Source organism: Giraffa tippelskirchi, chromosome 3 (assembly GCF_054371585.1).
Source record: "Giraffa tippelskirchi isolate mGirTip1 chromosome 3, T2T-mGirTip1v1.2.pri, whole genome shotgun sequence".
NCBI classification, from domain to species: domain Eukaryota; kingdom Metazoa; phylum Chordata; class Mammalia; order Artiodactyla; family Giraffidae; genus Giraffa; species Giraffa tippelskirchi.
This window is the reverse complement of record NC_137277.1, coordinates 112,962,650-112,989,557: the sequence shown is the minus strand read 5'-3', so window position 1 is coordinate 112,989,557 and position 26,908 is coordinate 112,962,650.

Below are 26,908 nucleotides of genomic sequence, written 5' to 3'. Positions count from 1 at the left end.
AGTCTCCTGACTAGCATTATACTAGAAATGACAAGGTAGAAGGGAGTAGAGATTGCTATAAGTAGCTTGGAAGCTTATGAAAAAGGAGAATTTTTTTATTAAGTCCACAAAATGAGATACAAAAATGGAAAAAGAATTTTTAATCTGAAATATTTACTCTGGGAGCCAATAGCCCTCTATATGTCAGATCTATATTACAAGGTAGTTTAGTTGTAAATGGTCATAGTGGTGGCCTGCAGTAATAAGGATAGGCTAAATTTATTTTGGTTTACTCTGGCTTAGCAAACCCCAACATTTATGATAAAATTGTAAAGGCATTTGTTCAATGAAGATTATTTAAACCTCATCATTGATAATGAGGCTTTATTTCTTAAAGCAATACACAGTTTTCCTTGTTTATGCCAGATAAATCAAGCATTAATTTGAATTTATTTTAATCTAAAAAAGAGAATGAATTCTGAATGAGAAAGGGAAGGTTTAGAAATTCGAGTTTCAGGGGTATAATAACTTTTGATTTATATTCAAGCTTTGTGTGGAAATGTAAAATTTATTCTTGTCCTGGGAAATGAAGTAAAGTGCAATTTGGGAGTAATTCTGACTAGAAGTCTGAGTTTATAAACTCCAAGTGCTGCAAAACTGACAGAATCTGCAAGTTAATATTTATCCTGTACCTTGCTACCTTCTGATGACAAGTACCACACAAATATCAAGCACAATGAATTCTGTGGAATTTTCAGTTCTTACAGTTTGCTAACAGCAAACTACTCAGTAGCTTATTATAAAAAGTGTTGCTTTTGTAGTAACAATAGCACTGGTTTATGCTGATGTATGAATACATTAGTAAAATCACTTTTCTTACCTGTCACCTTTCTCAGAGTCTTTCTGAGTTTTAATATGATCAATGAAATGGACTATTGTTCAGTCTAAAGTATTCTGGCAGAAACTTATGTCTGAGTAACTAGAGTGAAAAGTATATTCGAAGTCCTATCAGGTGAATTCTTTACAGAGAGTATATACCATCTAATATTGTTAAACAAACCTCGAGGTTTTGCCTCGACAGTGGGGCCTGACTCTAGTGGCACCTGCCCCTTGGAGGTGGGTCTCTAAAACAGGCAGTATATCTTTATCTGTCTCCCATGGGCAGGGAAGTTCAGTTCAGTTCAGTCGCTCAGTCGTGTCCGACTCTTTGCAACCCCATGAACTGCAACACGCCAGGCCTCCCTGTCCATCACCAACTCCCAGAGTCCACCCAAACCCATGTCCATTGAGTCGGTGATGCCATCCAAACATCTCATCCTCTGTCGTCCCCTTCTTCTCCTGCCCTCAATCTTTCCCAGCATCAGGGTCTTTTTAGATGAGTCAGCTCTTCGCATCAGGTGGCCAAAGCATTGGAGTTTCAGCTTCAACATCAGTCCTTCCAATGAACATCCAGGACTGATCTCTTTTAGGATGGACTGGTTGGATCTCCTTGCAGTCCAAGGGACTCTCAAGAGTCTTCTCCAACACCACAGTTCAAAAGCATCAATTCTTCGGTGCTCAGCTTTCTTTATAGTCCAACTGTCACATCCATACGTGACCACTGGAAAAACCATAGCCTTGACTAGACAGACTTTTGTTGGCAAAGTAATGTCTCTGCTTTTTAATATGCTGTCTAGGTTGGTCATAACTTTCCTTCCAAGGAGTAAACGTCTTTTAATTTCATGGGCAGGGAAAGCCAGCTCTAAATGGTCTTCACTAGCTGGGGCTATTGGGAGTATGGTGTTATCTACTTTTTTTTTTGTTTGTATTGTTTAACTGAAAGATAATCCACTGTTTTGAAGGCAAGATACTGCACAGAAAAGCTTTCTTACTTCTGGAACTTCTGGAACCCTCGTGTTAGTTATGTTCTGTTATATATATTTAGAAATCTAACATTTTAATGATCACAAATCTACAGTGTAGGAAGTAGCCCATCCAACACTGAATCAATGAATTTTGATAGCAGTCTTATAAAAATAAGATGTGGAATTATCTAGTAAAGTCAGTAAGCAGAATAAACTAATAACATCCTCTCTCATACTCATACCCACACTCATTTACACACAGGCACAGGCATATACACATATTCACACATACTTGCAATCACAAACACACTGATTTTTGCCCCAAAGTTCAAATAGAAAACAGAAAGTTTAAAATTCTCATGAGAAATGACTAGTTTTTAAGAAAAGTTAGGTTCGGAACATAAGAAACTAATAAATAATTGACAAGTTGAAAGTGCTTATATAAACAGAAGTTTAAAGAAGAGACCAAAATGTAAATAATTGCTAAATTAGTAAGTATAACAATTAACCTAGTGTGTATGGTAAATACTGCCTCATTCTCCACTTCTGAACTCCCTTGTCTTTTACCCCACCCTGGTGGTATCATGTACAGAAATTCAGATAATTTTTGTTATCTTTACTTTGGAGAAATCCCCAGATCATGATCCTTTCTGACTACAACTTTTGACATTTTAAGTTTTTTCTATCTTCCTGAAGACTTTTCAACAGCAGTATTTGAATACAGAGCTGTTGGTCTTCCAAGCTGTACTCTATTTTTTTTCCTCTGAATCTTTCCAACATTGTCATGCTAGTTCTTGAAGCTTGCAGTTACCCAGGTGGTAGTTATTAACTGATGTGTCATGGTTCATTGTGAACAAGCTAGGTCAACAAACTTGTTTTTCATCATGACTGGTTTTAATTTGAAAGGGAGCTTGTTACGTATTTGATAATGCTTCACTGAGGTTCACCTATTTCAGGTAGATTAATAGCTTGTTCAAGGATGAGGAGCCCAGGGGCCCTGTTGTAACTGTGTGCTGTTGGGTTCAAGGTTCAAACTTCAGAAAGTATAAAAATCCTTGTTTTTCTTCTACCTGTTTGGCAGTGCATGCCTTAGTGAACTTTTATACTTGGTAACACTTGAACAATCCCAGGTTTGAGATCTTATAGTAATATTAGGAGATGGTTATATAATTAAGAAAGAGATATACTCTGGTAGTACTTTCCAGGTTAGAAGACTTTCAATTTTGAAAATATTCATAGAGAGTTTCCTGATCATTCACCAGGAAAAAAGATTTAAAACTCTCTTTAAAATGGAATATTAAATTTCATTCAAATCCTGATACCACAGGTAGGTATTAGATTGAAGTAAATAGATGAAAAAAGTCTGTTCATGTTGGACCAATTCATGAGGTGGTGGCATATCAGTAATTCCTTAAATGAATGTCTACATAAATACATTTATAATAAATTTTAAAATTTGTAGTAAATTATTAACTGGAAAACTTTTTTAAATAAATGAGAGGTTCATCACATTTGTTTTCTTTTAGCCATTCATAAAATAGATCCTTTGGACACAAGAAATATATCAGCTACCTCTGTCCATATGAGAAGAAGAAAATTCAAGAGGCAGTTCCTTCATAACATGGTCCTACTGAACCTCAATGTAGTTGAAGCTCCTACTCAGATTTTGCTCCTGAAGCATTTAAATTCAACACTACTATTTAAAGTTTAAACCACAATGGAAATATTAATGATGTCGCTATGCTGGAAACAGCTTGGCAATCTCTTAAATTGATAGGTTTCTAAAGAAACTCTCCATTTCAAATAAGGATCTGATGTTCAGATTTCCCAACCTGTCTGAAATGTAGTTTACCTACATAGATTGGCTATCTAGGAGCTTGTAAACAAATTCATAAATTTGTCATGCTGATTATAGTGTTGGCAAACACAATGGCTGATCATGTTATAAATGTTTATCAACACTCACACTCACCCACCTGCTAAGAGGTGCTACGCTTTAATGAAATTGTTTGAATATCAAGGCTGGTTGCTAAGATACAATGTTCTTGTTACTAGGGATGTGATGCTTGCAGATTTCTGTTATCAAATAATGATTAGAGATGTGCTAACCTCAAGGTGCTCAGTGCAGTGAAAGGTTTACCGAGCTACAAATTAGTAAACTGCTTGAGCAGGCACTGGCAGAAGAAACATGTGCTTCACCCATACACGACTGGCATTTTAAAAGAAGACAAGAGAGGACAGGGAGCATGGCCATGAATGACGGGTCCTTGACAGTTTGCCATGGAAGGTTTACCTACTCTGTTGCCCAGCATGATAAATCTTTAGCCAGCTGGGAAATTTGTTGAAATCCATTTCAGTAACTCCCTTTCTCATGCAAGGTCTATTCTTTACATTTCCTTTTAATTGGTTGTTATGGAATTATTAACATTAAACACATCATATCTTTTTTATGAGAAATAAAAGTGTAATCCTGTAGAATGAAGATTTGAACATGAACACATTTTTAAAACAATGCCAGGTTTAAGAGGCTTATTGGTATAAATGTCATAGTGTAATAAATTCTGCAAATAATAATGCAGAATTTTTTCTATTGAGAATTCAATCAGCCAGAATATCAACTATAATATGAAATACCATCATGTAAGTGTTGAAATGCTTCTCTTTATTTTTACATTCCTTCCAACAATACAATGGAGATAGTCAAAGCCGTGTTGTCTACATTAGTCTAATTGCTTATCTTGCTGAAGTAGAATCTGAGTTACACCTATACTGGGGACACTTTGAGCACGACACTTTCAAGCCGAAAAAATGTCTGTGATTTTATGATGGTCTCTGAAATTCCCAAGTGCTCTGCTCATGACTGGGAACACTTCAGAAATGTGGGCAACTGTACTTCTAGAAAGAAAGAAAGTGAAGTCGCTCAGTCATGTCCGACTCTTTGCGACCCCATGGACTGTAGCCTACCAGCTCCTCCATCCATGGGATTTTCCAGGCAAGAATACTGGAGTGGGTTGCCATTTCCTTCTCCAGGAGATCTTCCCTGACCTAAGGATTGAACCTGGGTCTCCCGCACTGTAGGCATTGTACTTCTGGTGTCATGTGTAATTTTTACTCTTGTTACTTTATAAGAAATTTCAATCATTAGGATCACAGATCTGATGGATATTAAATTGACTCATGAAAGTTCCCTTAATAAAAATTGAAATAGTAGAATTTTAATAATGGAAGTGTTAAAATAAAATGATATTCAGATATAAGATCATGAATACCATGAGAGCAGAGATTGAGTCTGCTTTTCCTTACCATTGTATAACCATCCTCCGGAAGAGTACCTACATAAAATAAACAGGTTATGAATGAATAAATGATACATAAATCCAGAAAATTTTGCTAGTATCCATAGCAGATACTTAAAAGTTTATGTTAAATCTTCCTGCCTTTTGTGTAGAGCACAAAAAGATTTAAAGAACAATCTGATAATATCTTACCTTTGTGAAATAGACATTTTAAAATATTATTTTTGGCCACGCTGGGTGTTTGTTGCTTTGTACAGACTTTCTCTAGCGGTGAGTGGGGGCTACTCTTTGTTGCAGTGCAGAAGCTTCTCATTGCGGTGGCTTCTCTTGTTGTGGAGCATAGGTTCTAGTTGTGGCTTTTGGACTCTAGAGCATGGGCTCAGTAAATGTGGCACACAGGTTTAGTTCCTCTGAGGAATGTGGAATCTTCCCAGACCAGAGATTGAACCTGTGTCCCCTGCATTGGCAGGTGGATTCTTAACCACTGCTCACCAGGGAAGTCACATGAAATAGATTATACACATCCCAATTTTATAGATGAGGGAAGCAAAGTTCAGAGGAAGAAGATAATGAATGAATGTTATAGTGTCACACAACTAATGTGAAGCTCAGGTCTTTTGTAAGTCGAGTCGTATTTCCAGAACATCAACTGCCTCTCTGATGGTGTCAGAACTGATCAGGGAAGATGCGTTAACAGTTGCACTGATGTGGATGAGAACACATTTAAATTCAGCACACATTAAATGCCTACACTGTATCTAACATACAGGTAGTCATGTGAAGGAGAAAGAGAAATAGTTTATAAAGTCCTTGGCCATAAGAAGTTTTCAGCTTATTTGTTAAAATATTATGTGCTCACTTTTAAGAACTTGAGGACTAAATATGAGTTCCAAGAAAAACATATTTAGCCTGAGCACAGAGAGAAAATTCTCATTGTAGATGAAGTTAGGAGAGGACATTAAAAGGATAGGTATTTAGTTAGGTGATGTGGCTCTGACACTGGCAAGATCTGGGTTTTAATTCTTGTTCTGCCATTTACTAATTTTATGAATTTGGACAAAGTTTTTCTTTCTTTCTTTCATTTTTGGCTGTACTGGGTCTATGCTGCTGCACGGACTTTTCTCTAGGTGCGACGAGTGGGGACTACTTACTCTCTAGTTGCAGTGCGTGGGCTTCTTACTGTGGTAGCCTCTCTTGTTTTGGAGCACAGGCTCTAGGGCATGTGGGCTTCAGCAGTTGCAGCTCCCGGGCTCTAGAGCACAGGCTCAATAGTTATGATTCCGAGACCTAGTTGCTCCATGGCATGTGGGATCATTCCAGATCAGGGATTGAACCCCATGTCGCCTACATTGGCAGGTGAATTCTTTACCACTGAACCACCAAGAAAGCCCAAATTTGGACAAATTTTAACCTAAATATTCTTTTGCTGTTGTTACTATTATTTTCTTACATGGATTAAATTAGTGGGTAAGGCAATGTGCTCAGCACATACTAAGCAGTCCATAAAAGTTATTTCTGAGACAGTCATTGATTGTCTTCTACAGAACAGAGCTGTATTATACTTGTTCTAGCCCCCAAATTGTTTCTGAAGCTGAAATTTCACCTTTTTAATGAGATACCTGATTTGTTTTTATACCATCCAAAGGTTGGTTCAATGAAACTGATTCATATTTGTTGAGTAATCCAAAATAGATGTTGCAAAAACCTCCCCATATTTTTAAGAGTTTGGGGCTTCAAATAGATTTACAAGCTAGCACATGGTTAATGATAGTTGTACAGGGATATGCGGAGTTTCTTGGGCAGGAGGGTGCTGGCATGGTGGGAGTGACCAGTGCTGGGGGGCTTCTCTGGAAGAGATTTGTTCTTCCCCACTCAAAGTGTTCTTATGAGGCTTAAGTGAGAATCTAAGTCTGAATGTTAAAAGTGTTATCCAAATTTAAGGTATTTCAAATTATAATGTTATACCCTACCCAAGAAGGAAGAAGTAGACAAACAAAAAACAAACCTCTTAATATTCTCTAGACTATAATACTTGCCAATGCCATTTACGTACTGGCTTTTCTTGGAAATGAACTGTTGTGGTATTCAGCAATACATCTCTACACTTTCTCCTACTTCTAGTTTTATCATAATTCAATGCCGTTTTCTTTTTTCTGAGCTTTCTTAATGTCTGCACTTGCAGAGTATTTTATCTTTAGTCTAAATAAGAATACTAAATATTTGGCCTACTGGCTTAGAAGCCAGCTTGTCTAGGCCAAAAATTGTCTCTACTCTCTAGTTTTTAAGGCTATATTTTAAAATGCTTCTTATTCACTGGGAGAAAATTACACAATTGGTTATTAAAAAAACGTGCGGTTCATGCCACTTAGAGAATGTATTCTATGCACCCAAACACCTATTGTTCATATTTAGAGATGCCCCTAAATATAGATGTACTAAACTACCTACATATAATTCAGATCATGTCAAAGCACAAACCCCTCTCAGTGTGGGGTAGTATGAGCACTTTGTTATCTACAGCAGCTGTTACCTTGTTTTGAGAAAAAAAAAACCCTACTCCTGTTTAAATTTATGTTGCACTGAGCAAGTTGTATTGCTTGCGATTATACGTGGCTCAGCTGTGTCACGTGGCGTGACCTGCTCTAACCTGACTTAATGTAGTCCACATGTTGTACTGAATGACACACATTAAAACATTCCACTTCTCCATGGAACTGTGTGAGCAGGTGATTTCTCTAAATGGCAGACACTCCCATGCTTGTATTTTAAACCTCTACCACTTTAGCTAAAAATATCTTCAAAAGCCCACCCAAAACATTTCCCTGGGTTATTTTTGCAAATTGTTGGGTGACTTACAAATAGTGGGGAAGGATGCACAAGGGGAAGTTTTGAATTATTTACATAATTTGATAGGATGGTGCCTCATTTGAAAAATGCACTTGGTGGAACTCACAAGTTTATTTACCCCACATAATTAGAGTCCTAGAGAGGGGACCTAGTCATGCGATTATTAACTTGCTGTTTCTCGGATTTCAGCAAGTTGACAGTTATATTTCTTGTCAAACTAGATTTAAAAAAAATTATATGAAAATGACTATGTGCAGCAAACAGCCTTCATAGGAATGCAAACTATTTTTACCAATTTGTCCTAAATTCAACTTGAAGTGTTTGGTCATCAGTGATAAAACTTTATATTGAACCATTCAGATGTTCTCACCTGGTTCCCTGAATGACCAGTGGAACACATTGGTAGCATATCTGGAGCAGAGTTCTCTGTTATTAAGCAACCTGACCAAATAGGGATTAACATATAGTCCTGGGTTTTCCAGCATTTTTATTCTAAATAAAGTGAGGCAACTAAATAGGTGTTTAGTTCAGTAAAAGAGATCCTCAAAACACGGGTCTGGGAATTGGACTTGCTGCTCAAATCCCAGTTCCAGCACATACTAGCTGGGTAACCCAGTGAAAGTTACTTAACCTATCTGAGCCTTTCCCTTTTTTTGACAAAATGAGATAATACTATTTATACAATAGAGTGCTTTTCAAGGAGAAATCAGCTAAATGCTGTAAAGTGCCCTGTAAATGCTTGATATTTAGGAGTCATTCAAAACAACTCAGCTGTGATTAGCTTTGTTAAGTTCAGTTAGAGAAAGATGAAACCAACAATCCACAAGTAAATAGAATAAAATAAACCGACATATTTACAAGATACTCCACAGTCCTTTTTTGCTTTTTCTTTTCCTAGAAATGTTGGGGTCCCAGTGTCTTTTGGATACTAATTTTCTGAGACATTTTGTTATGGGCTTTAGAGTTTTTGCTTCCTTTTCCTTTAACTGATTAAAGACTGCTTATCTAAAGTATTTAAAAATCTGAAAGCCCAGAAGTCTAAATGCTATAACAAAGGCAAGAAAGAAAGAAAACATTTGCTTACCTAAGACAATAATTTTCATGGTGTAATATATGAAATTTTAACATGTCAGTTTCCCCACCACTGTTTGACTCAATGAAGGCAAAATGTCAGGTTATTTGATTCTGAAAGGTAATGATTTCCCAGTAGAGTATCTATTAATGATTGAATAACTAGTCAGCTGTAAAGTTATAAGATATAACTAAACAATTATGGTTACTTCTTTCAAATAGCATACACAAGTCAAGGTGATATAGAATGTTTCCAGGACATGACTTTAATTAATTTATCAACCATGATTTCTCTTCCTGTGTAGATGAAGTTAACATCTTTTCTGTTCTTAGAAGTCTTCCTTCTTTTTTTTTTCCTGATTTTTTGGAGACTTTTCCCCTTTAAGTTAAATAAGTGCTTTCTGCTTTCCTTCCATTGTTAAGTTTTAAGTTGCTTATTTTTTACATTTATATAACATGTTCTAGAAACAAAATAATTCTTACACTTCATCTAATATGACAAAATTGAAACTGAGGATCTGGATTGGTTACTAACCCATAGTAGATGATCAGTAACTTCATATTGGATGCGTGAATGGGTGGGTAAATGAAACAATGAATTAAAGAAAGCAGAATGGTTTGTAATGAATATTGTACATCCGTATTATATCTTTTTGTAACTCTCACAGTTATTTGTTGTACTGCCTTAATTTTAAGGCTCACCCATGACACATGACCTTAAATATAGGTATTTCCTACGTTAATAATACACCTCATGTAATCTCCATGCAGAATTTTTGAATCCGTCTCCCACTCCAGTGCATGTGGGTAACTTAAGTAAAAGCTACAATATAAGGCAAGACAGGATGTTTGGCAAGATGGAACTGATTTTGACTCAAGTCTCATATGTGAACTTTTTATTGTCCTCCTAAGCCATCATACAGAGATGGAAGTCTGAGTTTTAGGCCTCCACTGTGATTTTCACTAACAAACCATATTATTTATGAAACACATGTGTTAAATATATCTGGGTGGATTGGTGGGGGTTTGCTTTGGGAAACTGGGTATAATTTGAAAAGAGCTTCTGTTAATGTCTGTATTTTCCACACTGCATCTGCTGGGTCTTATCAATGAAGTGGAAGACACTGAAGGGGGAACTGTGTCCCTGTGGGGAAACACTTGAGTAAGCCTGGCTGCAAAAGTGCGTGGCCACAAACATCATCTTTCTGTTTAGAAACACAATTTAAAATAATATAAAGATAAGCATTATATTTAGGTAACATCTGGTCTAAATCCTTTCTTTTACAGATGAAGAAACTGAAATGTAAAATGAAGTTATATTACTTGACTAAAATGGCACAACTAGTTTACTATATATAGAATGTCAAATGAGACCTCTTGACTTTCAGTCCAGTGCAATTTTTGTGCATTACATCAACTTCTAATTTATTATAAAAGAATCAAATGATACAGTTTGAGAAGATGGAAATGTAATTAGCATGACAGCATTTTCAACAGCAGTGAAACAGTTGTACTATACTTATGACATATCAACACAGAGGAGAAGAAAGATGGGGAATTCAAGGAAAACTGAAATACAAGAAGTTATAATGTGTTTGGTATTGAAATAATAGTCTACTTAGAAAATGGTTCCAGAAAGGACATACCCCAAACTAACTCATGCTCACAGAAGCCCAGTTGTGCAACTCACAATGAGAGAGGAATGGGCTGGTACGGAAGTGAGACTTCATATAGAAAATGGCTTTTGAAGGAAGAGTAATGTTCACATAGTTAGGGAGGAAGAACGGCATCCATCTGGGGGGAAAACCTGATGTGAAAGTGTGTAGTGTAAATGGGGCTGTTGCAATGAGATTCATTGTTGGTGGACAGCAGTCAAAGGCTTGGAAAAGGGAAAACAAGTTTTGATGTTTAGGGATAGGCAAGATTAAACTATGTGGTATGTGGGGAAGAGCATAGGCTTCTAAATCAGAGATACCAGAGTTGGAAGTAACATCTGTCACTCAATAATTTGACAACTCTGCACAACTTACTAACCTCTCTGAGCCTTGGTCTCCTCATCTGTATAATGGACAGAATACCCCTTCCCCAACACAAACATAATAGTTGTGTGGTAAACCTACCCCCTTATTTTCTTTGTCCTTTGGTTCCTCTAAAATGCATGACATACAGTTCTAAGGAAACTGACTAATTCATTTAACAAATACATATTGATTGTAAATGATGAGTCAGTCGCTATGTTGGTGCTGAGAATATTGCAGAAACAAGGCAAACCACTGTTTGAAATCAGGAGGATGTTCTGTGGCAGTGCTATCAAGAGTGAATGTAACTAGACCCCATAGCTAGAGAATACATAACCCTCATCAAACTAATATTCTGTCCAAATGAACTAAATTAGGTATTGACATTAGTCTATGGAGAGAAATATTTGATTGATCTTCTAGTCAAGAATTATGTGCAGAGTATGAGACAAGAACTTATCTGAGAATTATCTGCAGAACATAAGTACTATATTATACATCCAGAGGTGATATTTAACAGTTCCAAGTACATGGATTACTTTTACAAAATAGTCAGCTTTGTGGAAACTTAAGGGCTTCCCAGGTGGCTTAGTGATAAAGAATCCATCTGCCAATGCAGGAGCTATAGGAGATGCAGGTTCAATACCTGGGTCAGGAAGATCCCCTGGAGGAGGAAATGGCAACCTGCTCCAGTATTCTTGCCTGGAAAATTCCGTGGACAGAGGAACCTGGCGGGCTAGAGTCCATGGGTTGTAAAGAGTCAGACAGGACTGAACGACCAAGCATGCACACATGCATGGACACTTAAAGTCTATGAGATATATCTTTGTGTTTCCTTTGGTTGATACAGTTCCACTAAGTCCTGCTTCTTGCTAAATGAAAAAGAGTATATTAGGAGATATGACTTTTGTGAATAGTCCTACTTTGGAATTTTCTCTCAGGAACTTGGATAGAAAAACAGCAATTCAAATGGCTTATGATAATGAGAACAAATTTGGTTGAATTTGAAGGTTTCCTAATTACACAAATCAGCCCAGTCTCTTTTTAGGATAATTCATATCAGGCTATATTCTATTATTGATGCTGTCCAGTCAATGGGAACACTCACTGTGAGTATACATTGGCTACATCATTTTGGGATGACAGTTTAAGGGTTTGGAGGATGCCTATAGTTTCCCTGGTGGCTCAGATGGTAAAGAATCTGCCTGCGATGCAGGAGACCCAGGCTCGATCGCTGGGTCAGAAAGATCCCCTAGAGAAGGGAATGGCTACTCACTCCAGTATTCTTGCCTGGAGAATTCAATGGACAGAGGAGCCAGACAGAGTACAGTCCATGGAGTCACAAACTGACTAAAAATTTTTTTATAGCTTGTTGATACACACGGGCAGTTTTCTTACAAGTTTGGAAATACCAGCTTATAGGCACTTTCAGTTATTCTCATCTATGGCTGTGAACCTCGGTTTTCATAAGTCAGAGCTTATTATATAATCTTCCTCTTTTTTATTTAGAGTAATGAAAATGTTTGAATCCACTACCCTGAAATAGATATTAATGCAATCCTGCCAAAACCTGTCTTTTTATATCAACAAGGCTACTACGTAACAAGTTGTAAATACAACTTACTTTTAAAAAATATGAGAATTAAGAATTGCAAAAAAGGTAAATTTTAAAAATTACAAAAATTCTAATAATTAAGGAAACCTTAATAAGACATGTTTCTTTTGTCCATATTATTCAATTTCCGCTGTTTTAGTGATGTAATACCTGAGTTACTCAAGGTGAGGCACACCTGTGTGGAGGTCTTTTGGCTCTTCTTTGTGTATATTTTCTGTATTTTTTCAGAAGTTGCAATATGATTCTGTGTTTGATAATCTGGTGCAATAGGCATTGTTGTGGTAAGAATCTTGCCCATGATGGAAAGTAATGAGACCACATTTGTTCCTTTTTCACTTTTCATTTGGAAGATGTAAATGCAGGTGGTGTCTTGTTTCTTGGGGATTTTTTTCTCTGGCTCTGTTTGTTGAAGTAGTTATATAAGATTTGCATGTCAAATTTTCAGTTTTATTCAAAGATTCTTCAGGCACATGACAGACACATATCTTGTCTTTCTAGAGTTTATTTTTATTTAGGGAAGGGCTCAACTGATAAGAAATGTATTTTAAAATACATTAATGGATTAAATACTCAAAGTTCTTAATTTTTATTTTAATCTTGGATTGTGCATGGTGCTACTCCTTGTTTGAGGAGAGAGAAACATCTCTCCATTTTCTGATTGCATACATTTTTCCTTGCTTACTAATGTTTTTAATATATATTTTTCTTGTAATTTTTTCTTTTCCTCAAAATTTGCTGTACATATTTTCTCTTTACTTTCTAATATCTTCTCTGCCAGATATCATATAGTTACTTCCTGAACTATGGGCTCCTCACTTTTATTCAATACAGCTTTGTATCTACACATCATTGTAATTAAGGGAAAGAGATTTACGAATTCCAAATAGGGAAAGGAATATGTCAAGGCTGTATATTGTCACCCTGCTTATTTAACTTATATGAAGAGTACATCATGAGAAACTCTGGGCTGAGGAAGCACAAGCTGGAAACAAGATTGCCGGGAGAAATATCAATAACCTCAGATATGCACAGGACACCACCCTTATGGCAGAAAGTGAAGAAGAACTAAAGAGCCTCTTGATAAAAGTGAAAGAGAAGAGTGAAAAAGTTGGCTTAAAACTGAGCATTCAGAAAACTAAGATCATGGCATCTGGTCCCATCACTTCATGGCAAATAGATGGGGAGACAGTGGAAACAGTGAGAGACTTTATTGTTTTGGGCTCCAAAATCACTGCAGATGGTGACTGCAGCCATTAAATTAAAAGACACTTGCTCCTTGGAAGAAAAGTTCTGACCAACTCAGACAGCATATTAAAAAAGCAGAGACATTACTTTGCCAACTAAGGTCAGTCTAGTCAAAGCTATGCTTTTTCCAGTGGTCATGTATGGATGTGAGAGTTGGACTATAAAGAAAGCTGAGCACCAAAGAACTGATGCTTTTGAATTGTAGTGTTGGAGGACCACTCTTGAGAGTTCCTTGGACAGTAAGGAGATCCAACCAGTCCATCCTAAAGGAAATCAGTCCTGAAATTTCATTGGAGGGACTGATGCTGAAGCTGAAACTCAGCATCAGTTTGGCCACCTGATGCGGAGAACTGACTCATTTGAAAAGACCCTGATGTTGGGAAAGATTGAGGGCAGGAGGAGAAGGGGATGACAGAGGATGAGCTGGTTGGATGACATCACCGACTCGATGGACGTGAGTTTGAGTAAACTACAGGAGTTGGTGATGGACAGGGAGGCCTGGCGTGCTGCAGTCCATAGGGTCACAAAGAGTCAGACACAACTGAGTGACTGAACTGAACTGAACTATGTCATGGTAGGGCTTTCCAGGTGGCATAGTGGTAAAGAATCCACCTGCCAGTACAGGAGACACAAGAGACATGAGTTAAATCCCTGGGTTTGGAGGATTCCCTGGAGAAGGAAATTGCAACCCACTCCAGTATTCTTGCCTTGGAAGTCTCATGGATAGAAGAGCCTGTCAAGCTACAGACCATGGGGACCCAAAGTTGTACACAACTGAGCACGCATGTACTATGTCATGGCAAAGAAGGATCAGTTAGATTGGGCTGTATTACAAAAATCTTTGAAGTCTTAGTGGCTTAAATAACAGTTTTATTCTCACTCACCATGTAGTCCACCACAGATACACAGAGGGGGTTCTGGCCATTGTAGTTACTCAGGAACCCACATTGATGGAGCCACTGCCATCTTGAACATTTCTAGGCTAAACACAAGAAGAAGGACAGGGCTCTCAGAGGTAGAGAAGTAGAAATTAAGCATTACATCCTGTAAGTGACACATCACATGTTCACAACATATTAGGCAGAACTAGAACTAGTCATATGTTTCTCTATAACCAATGGGGAGGAGGAAGTATAATCCTATCTTATGCCTGGAAAAGGTTGGATTGGAACTACAAATTCTATAGCAGGAAGCTTACCACGCAACCTTTGATCTTAAGTTATAAATCACAGATGGAAGGACAGAGAGGTTTGGCTTTGTTCAGCAATTGTGAAGATGACTTGCATCTGACAATGTCTACACATAGCCAGTTAAGTTACATGGTACCACGGACTGTTTAATTTGGACTTCAAGTTCTTGGCCCCATTCTAGCTCAGTTTCAAGAGTAAAGACAGGATGATATAGTGATGATAAGGCTTTGGAGCTAGAATCATGGATTTGAATCCTCAAATATGTCTTACACTGTTAATATCTTCTTTGGAGAGTTATTTAACTCTCTGAATATTAGTTACTTCATCTTCAAAGTAAAGATGACTACAACAATAGTACACAGGTTTATTATTCACGCCTTTACCAACCTGGCTGAAATGTAAGCTCTATTATTGACTTTAAGCTAAAATTCATTTCCAATCCTAATGAACATCCAATATACAAAACATTTTTATAACTGGCATTGTTTTCAACTGTGTGGTATAATTTTGTAACTTTTCCTGGGATCAAGACAGCCATCACAGACTTGCATCTGTTGGTATTTCTCTGAGGGTTATGAGGTTGGCATCCATAGTGTCAGTTTTCATAATTCTCCCTACAATCATCCATCCATCCAATTAGTAAACATTTATTGAGTACTACTAATTCATGCCAAGGAATGAAACTTTCCTTTAAAATTTCCTCTTATTGTTATTTTATTTGCTAACAGCAGAGGTTTTAACTTCAGTATTGATAATGATAATTGCAGACATATAGTTCAACTACAATAGGACCATTCTGATAAGCAGTGTCATATTACATGATAGCACATTCTTGTTCACAGAATAACAATGTATTTGGAACAGTTTTTTAGGTAAACTAAATTGAACCAGCAGAGTACATCATGAGAAACGCTGGGCTGGATGAAGCACAATCTGGAATCAAGATTGCCGGGAGAAATATCAATAACCTCAGATAAGCAGATGACACCACCCTTATGGCAGAAAGTGAAGAAGAACTAAAGAGCCTCTTGATGAAAGTGAAAGAGGAGAGTGAAAAAGTTGGCTTAAAGCTCAATATTCAAAAAACTAAGATCATGACATCTGGTTCCATCACTTCATGGCAAATAGATGGGGAAACAGTGAAAGACTTTATTTTTGGGGGCTCCAAAATCACTGCAGATGGTGATTGCAGCCATGAAATTAAAAGATGCTTACTCCTTGGAAGGAAAGTTATGACCAACCTAGATAGCATATTAAAAAGCAGAGACGTTACTTTGCCAACAAAGGTCCATCTCGTCAAGCCTATGGTTTTTCCAGTAGTCATGTATGGATGTGAGAGTTGGATGGTGAAGAAAGCTGAGCACCAAAGAATTGATGCTTTTGAACTGTGGTGTTGGAGAAGACTCTTGAGAGTCCCTTGGACTGCAAGAAGATCCAACCAGTCCATCCTAAAGGAGATCAATCCTGGGTGTTCATTGGAAGGACTGAAGTTGAAGCTGAAACTCCAATACTTTGGCCATCTCATGCGAAGAGCTGATTCATTTGAAAAGACCCTGAAGCTGGGAAAGATTGAGGGCAGGAGGAGAAGGGGACGACAGAGGATGAGATGGTTGGATGGCATCACTGACTCAATGGAGATGAGTTTGAGTAGACTCCGGGAGTTGGTGATGGACAGGGAAGCCTAGTGTGCTGTGGTCCATGGGGTTGCGAAGAGTTGGACACGACTGAGCGACTGAACTGAACTGAAACTGAACCAGAGAGCTAGCAAACATTCTAGCGAAGATGAAGTACTTATGATGCCAATACTCCCACTGGCATCACCCATGACAGAGGGCCTTACCTGACTAGCCCCATCACTAAGTTTTTGGTTCCCTGTGTGGGTAAATGCCATTTCAAGTGTTTAAACTTGAGGAATTTTAAGAATGTATGTTTCCTTTTATTCTAAATATTTGTGGATAGTTTCGTACAAATACAAAAAAAAATTCTCTGCTGTATTTATTTATGATACTTCTCTGTTGGGAAACAACAATCTTTCTGTGTCTTAATCTAAATCGAACTGCAGTATACCAATAAAGCAAGTCACAACATACGAAGTAAATTTTCTCTGTATAAATAATTAACTCTTTAAGATTTATTGGCCTTTCTCTATTTCCCCCTTTCTCTGAGTTGTGTAATCCAAATAAAATGTTGCATTTATTTTCTTCTGATAAAATATTCATAACAGTAACCACTACCTTTGAATTTGGATTAAGAAACTATGAAGAAAATATGGTTATGAATACTTTGTCTGAGTACTACCTAAAGCCTATTAGCTGAACCCAACCATCTGCAGGAAATCATCTTTTATTTTACCTTTATTTTTGCTCCTTGGTTCTTGTTAAAACTTTCATTAACTTTAAACTACTACCTGATGATTTTGAAACAAAGAAAAATGAATTATTAGTTGTATTTTCGTCATGTATATACTATGATAAGTGAACTAGATCTTGGGTAGAAAATATTCTTGGATGATATGAGTGCTTTGGAAACAAAGAGGGCAATCAGGGAAGGATTCCCTCTGTCCCAGATGAGCAGTTTTTGCTGCTGTAGAAGTGAGATTTAGAATTGTGATTTTGATCTTTTATGGTAACTTGTTGCTTTGTGCCATGTGGAAATGAAATGTATCTGTATCAGTCCTCAGGGTAAACTTGCTGTCATGTCCCTTAGTTTTTCATGTGTCCTAGAACAGTAGCTATGTCTTGGTTTTGTCTTTCATTTAGGCTAGAGGATTTCAGCAAGACTAAAGGAATTCTGGCACTCAGCTAGGACTCTGAGTTTACTGTGAGATGGGTTCTAGCATGAATATTCTAAAAACCCCAAATCCACAATGATGCACAGTATTGTCCTTAGAAGAGTTAGATCTGTGATGCTCATTTTACCTTAAGAAAATATTTAATCTGGATTATCAAATAAGCAATTTCTTGATGCTTGCTGGAATGTCACTTGAGGGTGGACAAATAAATCTTTGTGCCTTGGCTCATTTTATAATAAATTCGTCAGTTCAACAATGAAAACACCTTAGCCTCTGAGGAAAAGCCTCAGAGAAATCAGCCAACATCATCTGGTTTAGGAGTTTCCAAATACCAGTGAAGGATCACTTACTTCCGTTTGGTGATAACATTTTCACTGGATTGTGTCACACATAGGTTTTAGTGTAAGGCTGACAAATTATTTTTCTTGAGAAGTTCATTTCCTTGAGATCATGCCCTTATTTTTTTAATGTAAAAATGTGTTTTCTTTCATAAAAGAATGATGAGAATAGAAGGTAGAAAAATAAAGATTTAGCTATGTAGGTTCCTTAATTTTTGCTTAAAATAGGACAGTTTTTAAAATTTAAAAGTCTGGGAACCAGTGAACTGGACAACTTGAGACCTACAAGGGGCCTCTTTGTTGTAAATACAGTGGGACTACTCTCTTCTGATGTTGGGGGTCGACTGTCTTGGTGAGGTTTCATGTCATCACCTATCCTAACCTAGCCTAGCCAAACTGTACTAGATGGGCTAGAGTTCATATTTAGTGTTTTAAAAAAGCCAAGTTAAATTTGACCAGAACAGCAAGCCCAAAGAGGATCTGAACCAACAGGAACTGACATGGCCTTTGCAATTGAAGTGTCAGCATTTGACTGCCTTGTTATGGAGTCAGACACATTTTAGTGTTAGTGTCAGGGTTTTGTGTAATTCTTATTTTCTGACCTGGATGAGTCTGAGTTTTTCAAGATAATTTTCCTCTTGATATTAAAAAGTGACTGAGTATTATTGGATGCTGTTTCATTCTACTTAAATGATTGCACTCAGTGGTTAGACTTACTAAACAAACTCTAGAGAAAGGTGTAAAACTCTATACGTATGTATTTATTTTACATTTTAAATTATATGTCTAACGGGCTTCCCTGGTGGCTCAGATGGCAAAGAATCTGCAGGAAACCAGGTTTGATCTCTGGGTAGGGAAGGTCCCTGGAAGAAGGGAATAGCTACCCACTCCAGTATTCTTGCCTGGAGAATTCCATTGACAGAGGAGCTTGGCAGGCTATAGTCCATGGGGTCTCAAGGAGCTGGACATGACTGAACAACTAACAAATTCAATGAGGGAATTTTAGGAAATTTAGAGACAAGTGAGTAAGAAAATGAAAAAGCATTTACACTCTCATTCCCCCGAAATGACAGCTGTTAACATTTTGTTGTGCACCCTTTTGGTCTTCTTTGTTCATGTATTTATTAACTCAGGATCATATAGTATGTAACATTTTGCAATCTGTTTGATTTTTGCTAGTTCCAATATACAGAAACAATTTCATTTATGATTTATCAGTCTTCTGCAACTTGACTTTTAATGGCTATATAATATTCTATTTTATAATCTCATCTTGTTGGATATTTAGTTTGTTTCCAATGTTTCTGACTCAGAGATAGTGGAACTTCCTGTATTGATATTGATTTTTCTTTTTTTAGGATGACTTCCAAGAAGTAGAATTACTGGGTTAAATGCTATAAATATTTTTAAGATCTGAATAGAGATTTAAAAATTTTATGAGAGGGGATAATAAAAATCAGGTACTGTTTTGAGACATATAAGTCACAATACAGGTTAAACGTCTAGCTAGCAAACATTTACATTGTCTACAGGAGATTCTAGGAGTCTGAGAAAGGCATAATGTAAGAAAGAATATGGAACTGAGTTGTAATATCAGTGTGACCAAATAGGAATGTGGGAGAGCAGAAAAATATTGACTAGCTGGTCTGACGATCAGGTTGGAAAACGTTGACATAGTTGGTCACACTTGGTAGTGATATATTTTAATGGGATTTAGAACTACACCAGAATAAATACTCCAACAAAGTGGACACAGGATTACTAGTTAGTTATTGATTACCTAACATTAAACTTATATACACTTAAGAATTTTTTTTTTACCTGCCAAGTTTGGTGTTTCACACAAAATATAAACTACAGGTTTGTGGTATTGATGGTGGGGGTGGACCATAACTCTGAGTTTAGTTGATAAAGAAGATTTATTCAAAAGTTAACAGAAGATAAAAATGGATGTCAGATGTTAAGTTTCATGTAATTTATATCTAATTCTGTTGTGTGCTTTTAACGTGTAGGTTTTCTACCTACACCTTAACAGGTGAAACATGGTAAGAGTACACCATGCTGACTAAGTATTACTCCACCACCCACTGCTCAGTGTGCAATCTGATCACACCTCTGGCTTTCTGAGCTGTAACCATGGCTTTCAATTAAATTACTGCTGCTGCTGCTAAGTCGCTTCAGTTGTGTCCGACTCTGTGCGACCCCATAGACGGCAGCCCACCAGGCTTCCCCATCCTTGGGATTCTCCAGGCAAGAACACTGGAGTGGGTTGCCATTTCCTTGTCCAGTGCATGAAAGGGAAAAGTGAAAGTGAAGTCTCTCAGTCGTGTCTGACTCTTAGTGACCCCATGGACTGTAGCCTCCCAGGCTCCTCCGTCCATCGGATTTTCCAGGCAAGAGTACTGGAGTGGGGTGCCATTGCCTTCTCCATTAGCTAGACTGCCATAAATCTGATTTTGGGTTGAATTTTATGTGCTTAAAATACCAAGCCACTAGTTACCAATCCCTAATGAGAATTCATCAAATAATCAAAGGGCAGTGCAAATACTTATATTTAACTAAAAGTAGAGAGAAATTAAATAGAAGTAATCTTTATGAGAAAATATGTGGAAACATAGCTCAAAAATTCACTCTGTTGTATTCAGTCAACAAAGGGTAAAAATTATTATGTGTTTATTTTAAACACCTTTATTTGGGATGTGTTTGAACTTCAAACTAAATATATAGCTTAACTGACTCACATTCCCATCAAATAGCATCTTCTCTTGAAGGTTTCCTGGACCAAAAGAAAGAAAGAGCCAGTCATTTCTCTATTCAGCCACAAGACCTCATGCATAATACTATCAGCTTTTCTCTTCTGGTTACTTGTTTCCAGGTGTTGCCTTCCACTTAGGCTGTGGACTTGGTGAGATCTGGCTCTAAGTCTGTTATCTCTGACTTTCAAGGTCCTGGTACAAATAGATACTAGGAACTTGCTTATTGAATCCATGTTACATATAGAGTTTGGCAATTTAGTAAACTACAAAAATCCAAATGCACTTGAATTACAAAAATATTCTGTGGTTAGTTATTCTTTCATTTCTTATCCATTTACAAAGATGGCAGGTATAATACTCCTCAAAATGTCAATAGTGTTCACTATAGTTTTCAGGTCCGTGTCTAGGAATGAGGGAAGGAAAATGAATAGTACCATTAATAAATATTTATTGGGACCTTTCCATGGTACAGTACACTTCACTATTCCCTTAAGATACAAAAGTAAGAGGAATGTCCTTCAGGAATGAAACATGTAAAAGAAAAAAGTATAGCATTCCTCAAATTGTGTTAAGGGCTTGCCCTGTTTTATCTGACAGCCACAATAGCACCATCATATTTCTTCCAGGGTTTGGGGGGCACAAAAAGACAGAGCCTGAGGATATCAAAGTCTTACTACCTTGTTCCAGAAGTGATACATGTCACAGTCACTAACAGCTCATTGGCCAAAAGTAGTCACGTGGCTTAAACCAGACTGCAAAGAGAATAGGAAGTCTATGCATGTGACAAAGAAGGACAAGTCTTGGAATTGGTTCAAAGACTAAAATTGAAAAAAAAATTTTTTTTAATAAATTGAAAGTTAATTATAAAAGTAATAAATACTCATGTTAGAAAATGAAAACAGTATGAAGGAATATAAAGTGATCAACAAAACCCTTCCCCTAATTCAAGTATCCTAGATGTATCCACTTTTAACAGTTTTGTGTGCTATTTTGGAAATTTTAAGCTTTATATATATACATATACATTTTACTTTTTCTTTGTATGTTTATAAGCCATACTATGGGCTTCCCTGGTGGCTCAGCAGTAAAGAATCCATCTGCCAATGCAGGAGACACAAGTTCGATCCCTAGGTCGGGAAGATCTCCTGGCAAAGGAAATGGCAACCCACTCCAGTATTCTTGCCTGGAAAACTCCATGGACAGAGGAGCCTGGTGGGCTACAGTCAATGGGATTGCAATGAGTCAGACATGACTTAGCAACTAAACAACAACAAAGCCATACTATAGATGATACCAAAATAGGATTATACCATAGATCATTGATAATTTTTGTGGAGCATTTTTTATTGAGATACTCTATTATGAGTACTTTTTCCTTTGAGCATCTATGATTCTATCTCTTTTTTTTCATTTTTTACATCTAATGGTAGGATTTTCCATTTGTAAACCTTAAGTCATATGGAATATTTGTTTTAATGTTGACTGTAATGATGAGGTGTAATTAGAGAAGATAGATGATAATATTCGATATTAGTCAAGTGTTATTCTATGACCCAGGCTCTGTGATAAGCACTTTACAGATGACACCACCCTTATGGCAGAAAATGAAGAAGAACTAAAGAGCCTCTTGATGAAAGTGAAAGAGGAGAGTGAAAAAGTTGGCTTAAAGCTCAACATTCAGAAAACAGATCATGGCATCCGGTTCCATCACTTCATGGCAAATAGATAGGGAAACAGTGAAAGACTTTATTTTTTTTTGAGCTCCAAAATCACTGCAGATGGTGACTGCAGCCTTGAAAATAAAAGGTGCTTGCTCCTTGGAAGAAAAGTTATAACCAACCTAGATAGCATATTAAAAAGCAGAGACATTACCTTGCCAACAAAGTCTGTCTAGTCAAAGCTATGGTTTTCCCAGTAGTCATGTATGGATGTGAGAGCTGGACTGTGAAGAAAGCTGAGCACCGAAGAATTGATTCTTTTGAACTGTGGTATTGGAGAAGACTCTTAGGAGTCCCTTGGACTGCAAGAAGATCCAACCAGTCCATCCGAAAGGAAATCAGTCCTCAGTGTTCACTGGAAGGACTGATGCTGAAGCTGAAACTCAGCATCAATTTGGCCACCTGATGCAAAGAACTGACTCATTGGAAAAGATCCTGATGCTTGGAAAGATTGAAGGCAGGAAGAGAAGGGGACGACAGAGGATGAGATGGTTGGATGGCATCACTGACTCAATGGTCATGAGTTTGAGTAAACTCTGGGAATTGGTGATGGACAGGGAGGCCTGGTGTGCTGCAGTCCATGGGGTCGCAAAGAGTCAGACACAACTGAGTGACTGAACTGAACTGATTCCTTTTAATCCTCACAACTTTAGGAGGGTTGAGGTAGGTGCTATTATAAGCATTTTACAGTGAAGGAAACTGAGGCATAGTGAGGTTAAGAGACTTGCCCCAAATCAAATAGCAAGGAAGTGACAGAACCACACTATAACTCAAATCTTCCTGGATCCAGAGCTTGTATCATAACCCCGGGATATACTGTCTCTCCAGGATATGAGATTTTAAATCTTGATGTATATTTCATAATTACTTTCTGAAATTTTAACATCATATTAAAGTCCCAGCAATAGTGAAGAGTGCCTCTTTCCCACCCCGTCATCAACCCTGAGCTGGTTTAAACTTTGCCATTTTGACATGTAACTACTCAATTGGTTTGTGAGGACCTCCAGGACTGTGAGTTGGAATATAGACAGAAACAAGAAAGATGCTAGACACTTCTGGGAAATGATACTTTTTTTTGCAAGAATCTCTTGCATTCATACTGTCTGAAAGGATGGATTTGACAAGATGATTAACTGTGCATTTGCTACTCATTTGAAGCAAAGTTCATTTCCACTGTCAGCATCAACCCAACCCTCAACTTTCACAGTTATGTTTTTGTTCGGAGGATTTAGGGCATGGAGGGAGAGGAAGCATTTTCTTGGTTTCTAAAGGATATTGATTATGAGAGCAGATATTGAAGGTAGTGTGTTGGCGCTGAAAGTCACATGATAGAGGTACCATCATGTTCTTTAGCTCTGTGTGTGTGTGTGTGTGTGGGGGGGGGTTATGGAGGAAGATTCTAGAGAAGACTATGGCAAAAGTCCAAATCTGAGCAGTGTTGTATACAGAAATTATTTATTAAGCACCTACTACTATATGCCAGATCTTATGCTAAGCATGAGAAATACAATGAGAACCAAAAGAGCTACTGTTCTTAGCCTCATAGAGTGTATAGTTTTTAGATGAGATCAAAAAAATTAAATTATACAACCAAATATCAACTGAATCAAGGGACCAGTTAGCAGATAATACCATAAGAACTTACGAATAGTCAGGAAGGTTCTCCATGAGGAACTGATGTTTGAGTTAAAATCTGAATGATGATGAGTCATTAAACATTTTTCTTTTGGGAAAAGTTGATGGCAGATCAGATAGTGCTGGTAGCCTTATTATCATTGTCTGGCAAGAGACAATGGTGGTTGAGGTAGAGATGTTGTTTATTTATGAGGATGGGAAGGAGACATAGTCAAGAAATATAGAATAGAGAAAGTCAGTATATCAATAGTTTATTGATAACTTTGAAATGAACAGTAGGGGAAAAAGCATTGTCAAAAATGAAGTCAGCTTCCTGGCTTGCATGCTTGGTGTATCTTTCTTAGCTATGGGAGTCACTGGAATAGGACTAAGTTTAGGGGCAGTGGTTTTGGACAGATGAGTTTGGTTTTGGACAGATGGAATTCTCAGTGCCTTTAAGACATCTTAAAGACAGGAATTTTATCTTTCTTATTCACTGTTGTATCTGTGAAAGTGAAATTCGATTAGTCGTGTCCAACTCTTTGCGACCCCATGGACTATACAGTTCATGGAATTCTCCAGGCCAGAATACTGGAGTGGGTAGCATTTCCCTTCTCCAGGGGACCGTCCCAACCCAGGGATCAAACCCAGGTCTCCTGCATTGCAGGTGGATTTTTTACCAACTGAGCTATCAGGGACAGTTTATCTGTAGTGCTTAGAATATTATCCTGCATTTTGATAGGTACCAAGTAAATATCTTCTTGAGTAATTTTATGAAGACATATGTTTTTGATTATTTAACTCACTTTACTTTTTTTAAAGGCATGTTAATATTTTATTCATATAAGTTGTACACAACTCTTAGTGGCTCCTTTTTCATAATGCTTTATCTGTTTGTTGCTGCAGATAACGTCCAAATCAACAGGATTCACCCTCCTTATGATATTCTCTAGTCAGTTATTTTTTTCTGTAAAAGAGTGTTATTTAGTTTTTAAATTAATGTAAACTGCTAGTCCATTTCATTCTCAGATTTTTCTAGTGGGTTTTTAGTCAGTTTTCTAGGTTTTTTAATTATAACTTTCATTATTGAAAATAAAATAATTTTGCCTCTTTATTACTTCTTAAAAATATCAATACCTTTAAACATGTATTAACTCATTTATTCCCTCTCATGATCTAAGTTCAAAAATTCTGATAAGCTCCTTCTCCTAAATAAGCCATTTTGTTATACTTCATTTGTTATTGGATTCTTCTAAAAAAGACAAGCTTTAAAACATTGTGTCTTTCAACATTTACAGTTGCTATACATTTTGCTGCTGCTGCTGCTGCTGCTAAGTCGCTTCAGTCGTGTCCGACTCTGTGCGACCCCATAGACGGCAGCCCATCAGGCTCCCCCGTCCCTGGGATTCTCCAGGCAAGAATACTGGAGTGGGTTGCCATTTCCTTCTCCAGTGCATGAAAGGGAAAAGTGAAAGTGAAGTTGCTCAGTCATGTCCGACTCTTAGCGACCCCAATGGGCTGTAGCCCACCAGGCTCCTCCGTCCATGGGATTTTCCAGGCAAGAGTACTGGAGTGGGGTGCCATTGACTTCTCCGCTATACCTTTTAAGAAAGACCAAATATAAATGATAAGACTGTAAGTCCTATAAGTGAAGCCAATGCTGTAGGCATATTCATTCATCAATACTTACTGAATACCTGGTACATCCCGGAAACAATTCTATGTTCTCTAGTTTTTAACTACTGTAGTAAAAAAAATAAAAGTAAAAGTCCCTGCCATGGTGGAACTTATATTCTAGTGAGAGTTACTGATAACGATTAGGACAAATAAGGAGAAAATATTGTTTGTTAGGTAGTGAAATGTGCCAAGGATAAAGGAGGAAAATATAAGGTGTCATGGAGGGATTGTGAAATTTTAAATAGAATGACTAGGGAAGGCCTCACTAAAAAGATCCAGTTTAGATAAGAAGAAAATGAGGGGCACATAATCTAGCCATATGGGGGGGAATGCCAGGCTAAAGGGTACATTTAATGTGATGGCAGGACAGTCAGTGTCTGGTTCATTCTAGAAACAGTGCTGTGGCCAGTATGCTTGAAGCAGAGAGATGGGGGAGTCATCAGAGAGTTCAGAGGGGTAATGGGTATGGGAGGCGGAGTGGAGGCAGATAATACAGGGCCTTGTAGATCATAGCTAGGACTTGGGCTTTTCCTCTGAGTAATACAAAAAGTCAGAGGTGGGCTCAAATGGAAAGAATGAGAATATGGCTTATGGTTAAGAGGGTCACTCTTCCTGCTGTGTTAAGAATGGACTGCTGGTGGGAGAGGAGATCTATTAAGACCTATTTCAACAATTCACACAAGAGGTAATGGTGGCTTGGGCCGAGTTGGTAGCAGTGGGGGTCATGAAAAGTGATTGAATTATGGACATATTTTGAAAGTGTAATCAATAGGATTTCCCAATTGACTTGATATGGAGTTTGAAACACACAGAGAAGATGATGGTGCCCCAAGGTCCTGGTTTGAATAACTAAGGATGAAATGCCCTTAACTGAGAGGGGTAGACAAGGTGAGGATTGATATTTCTATT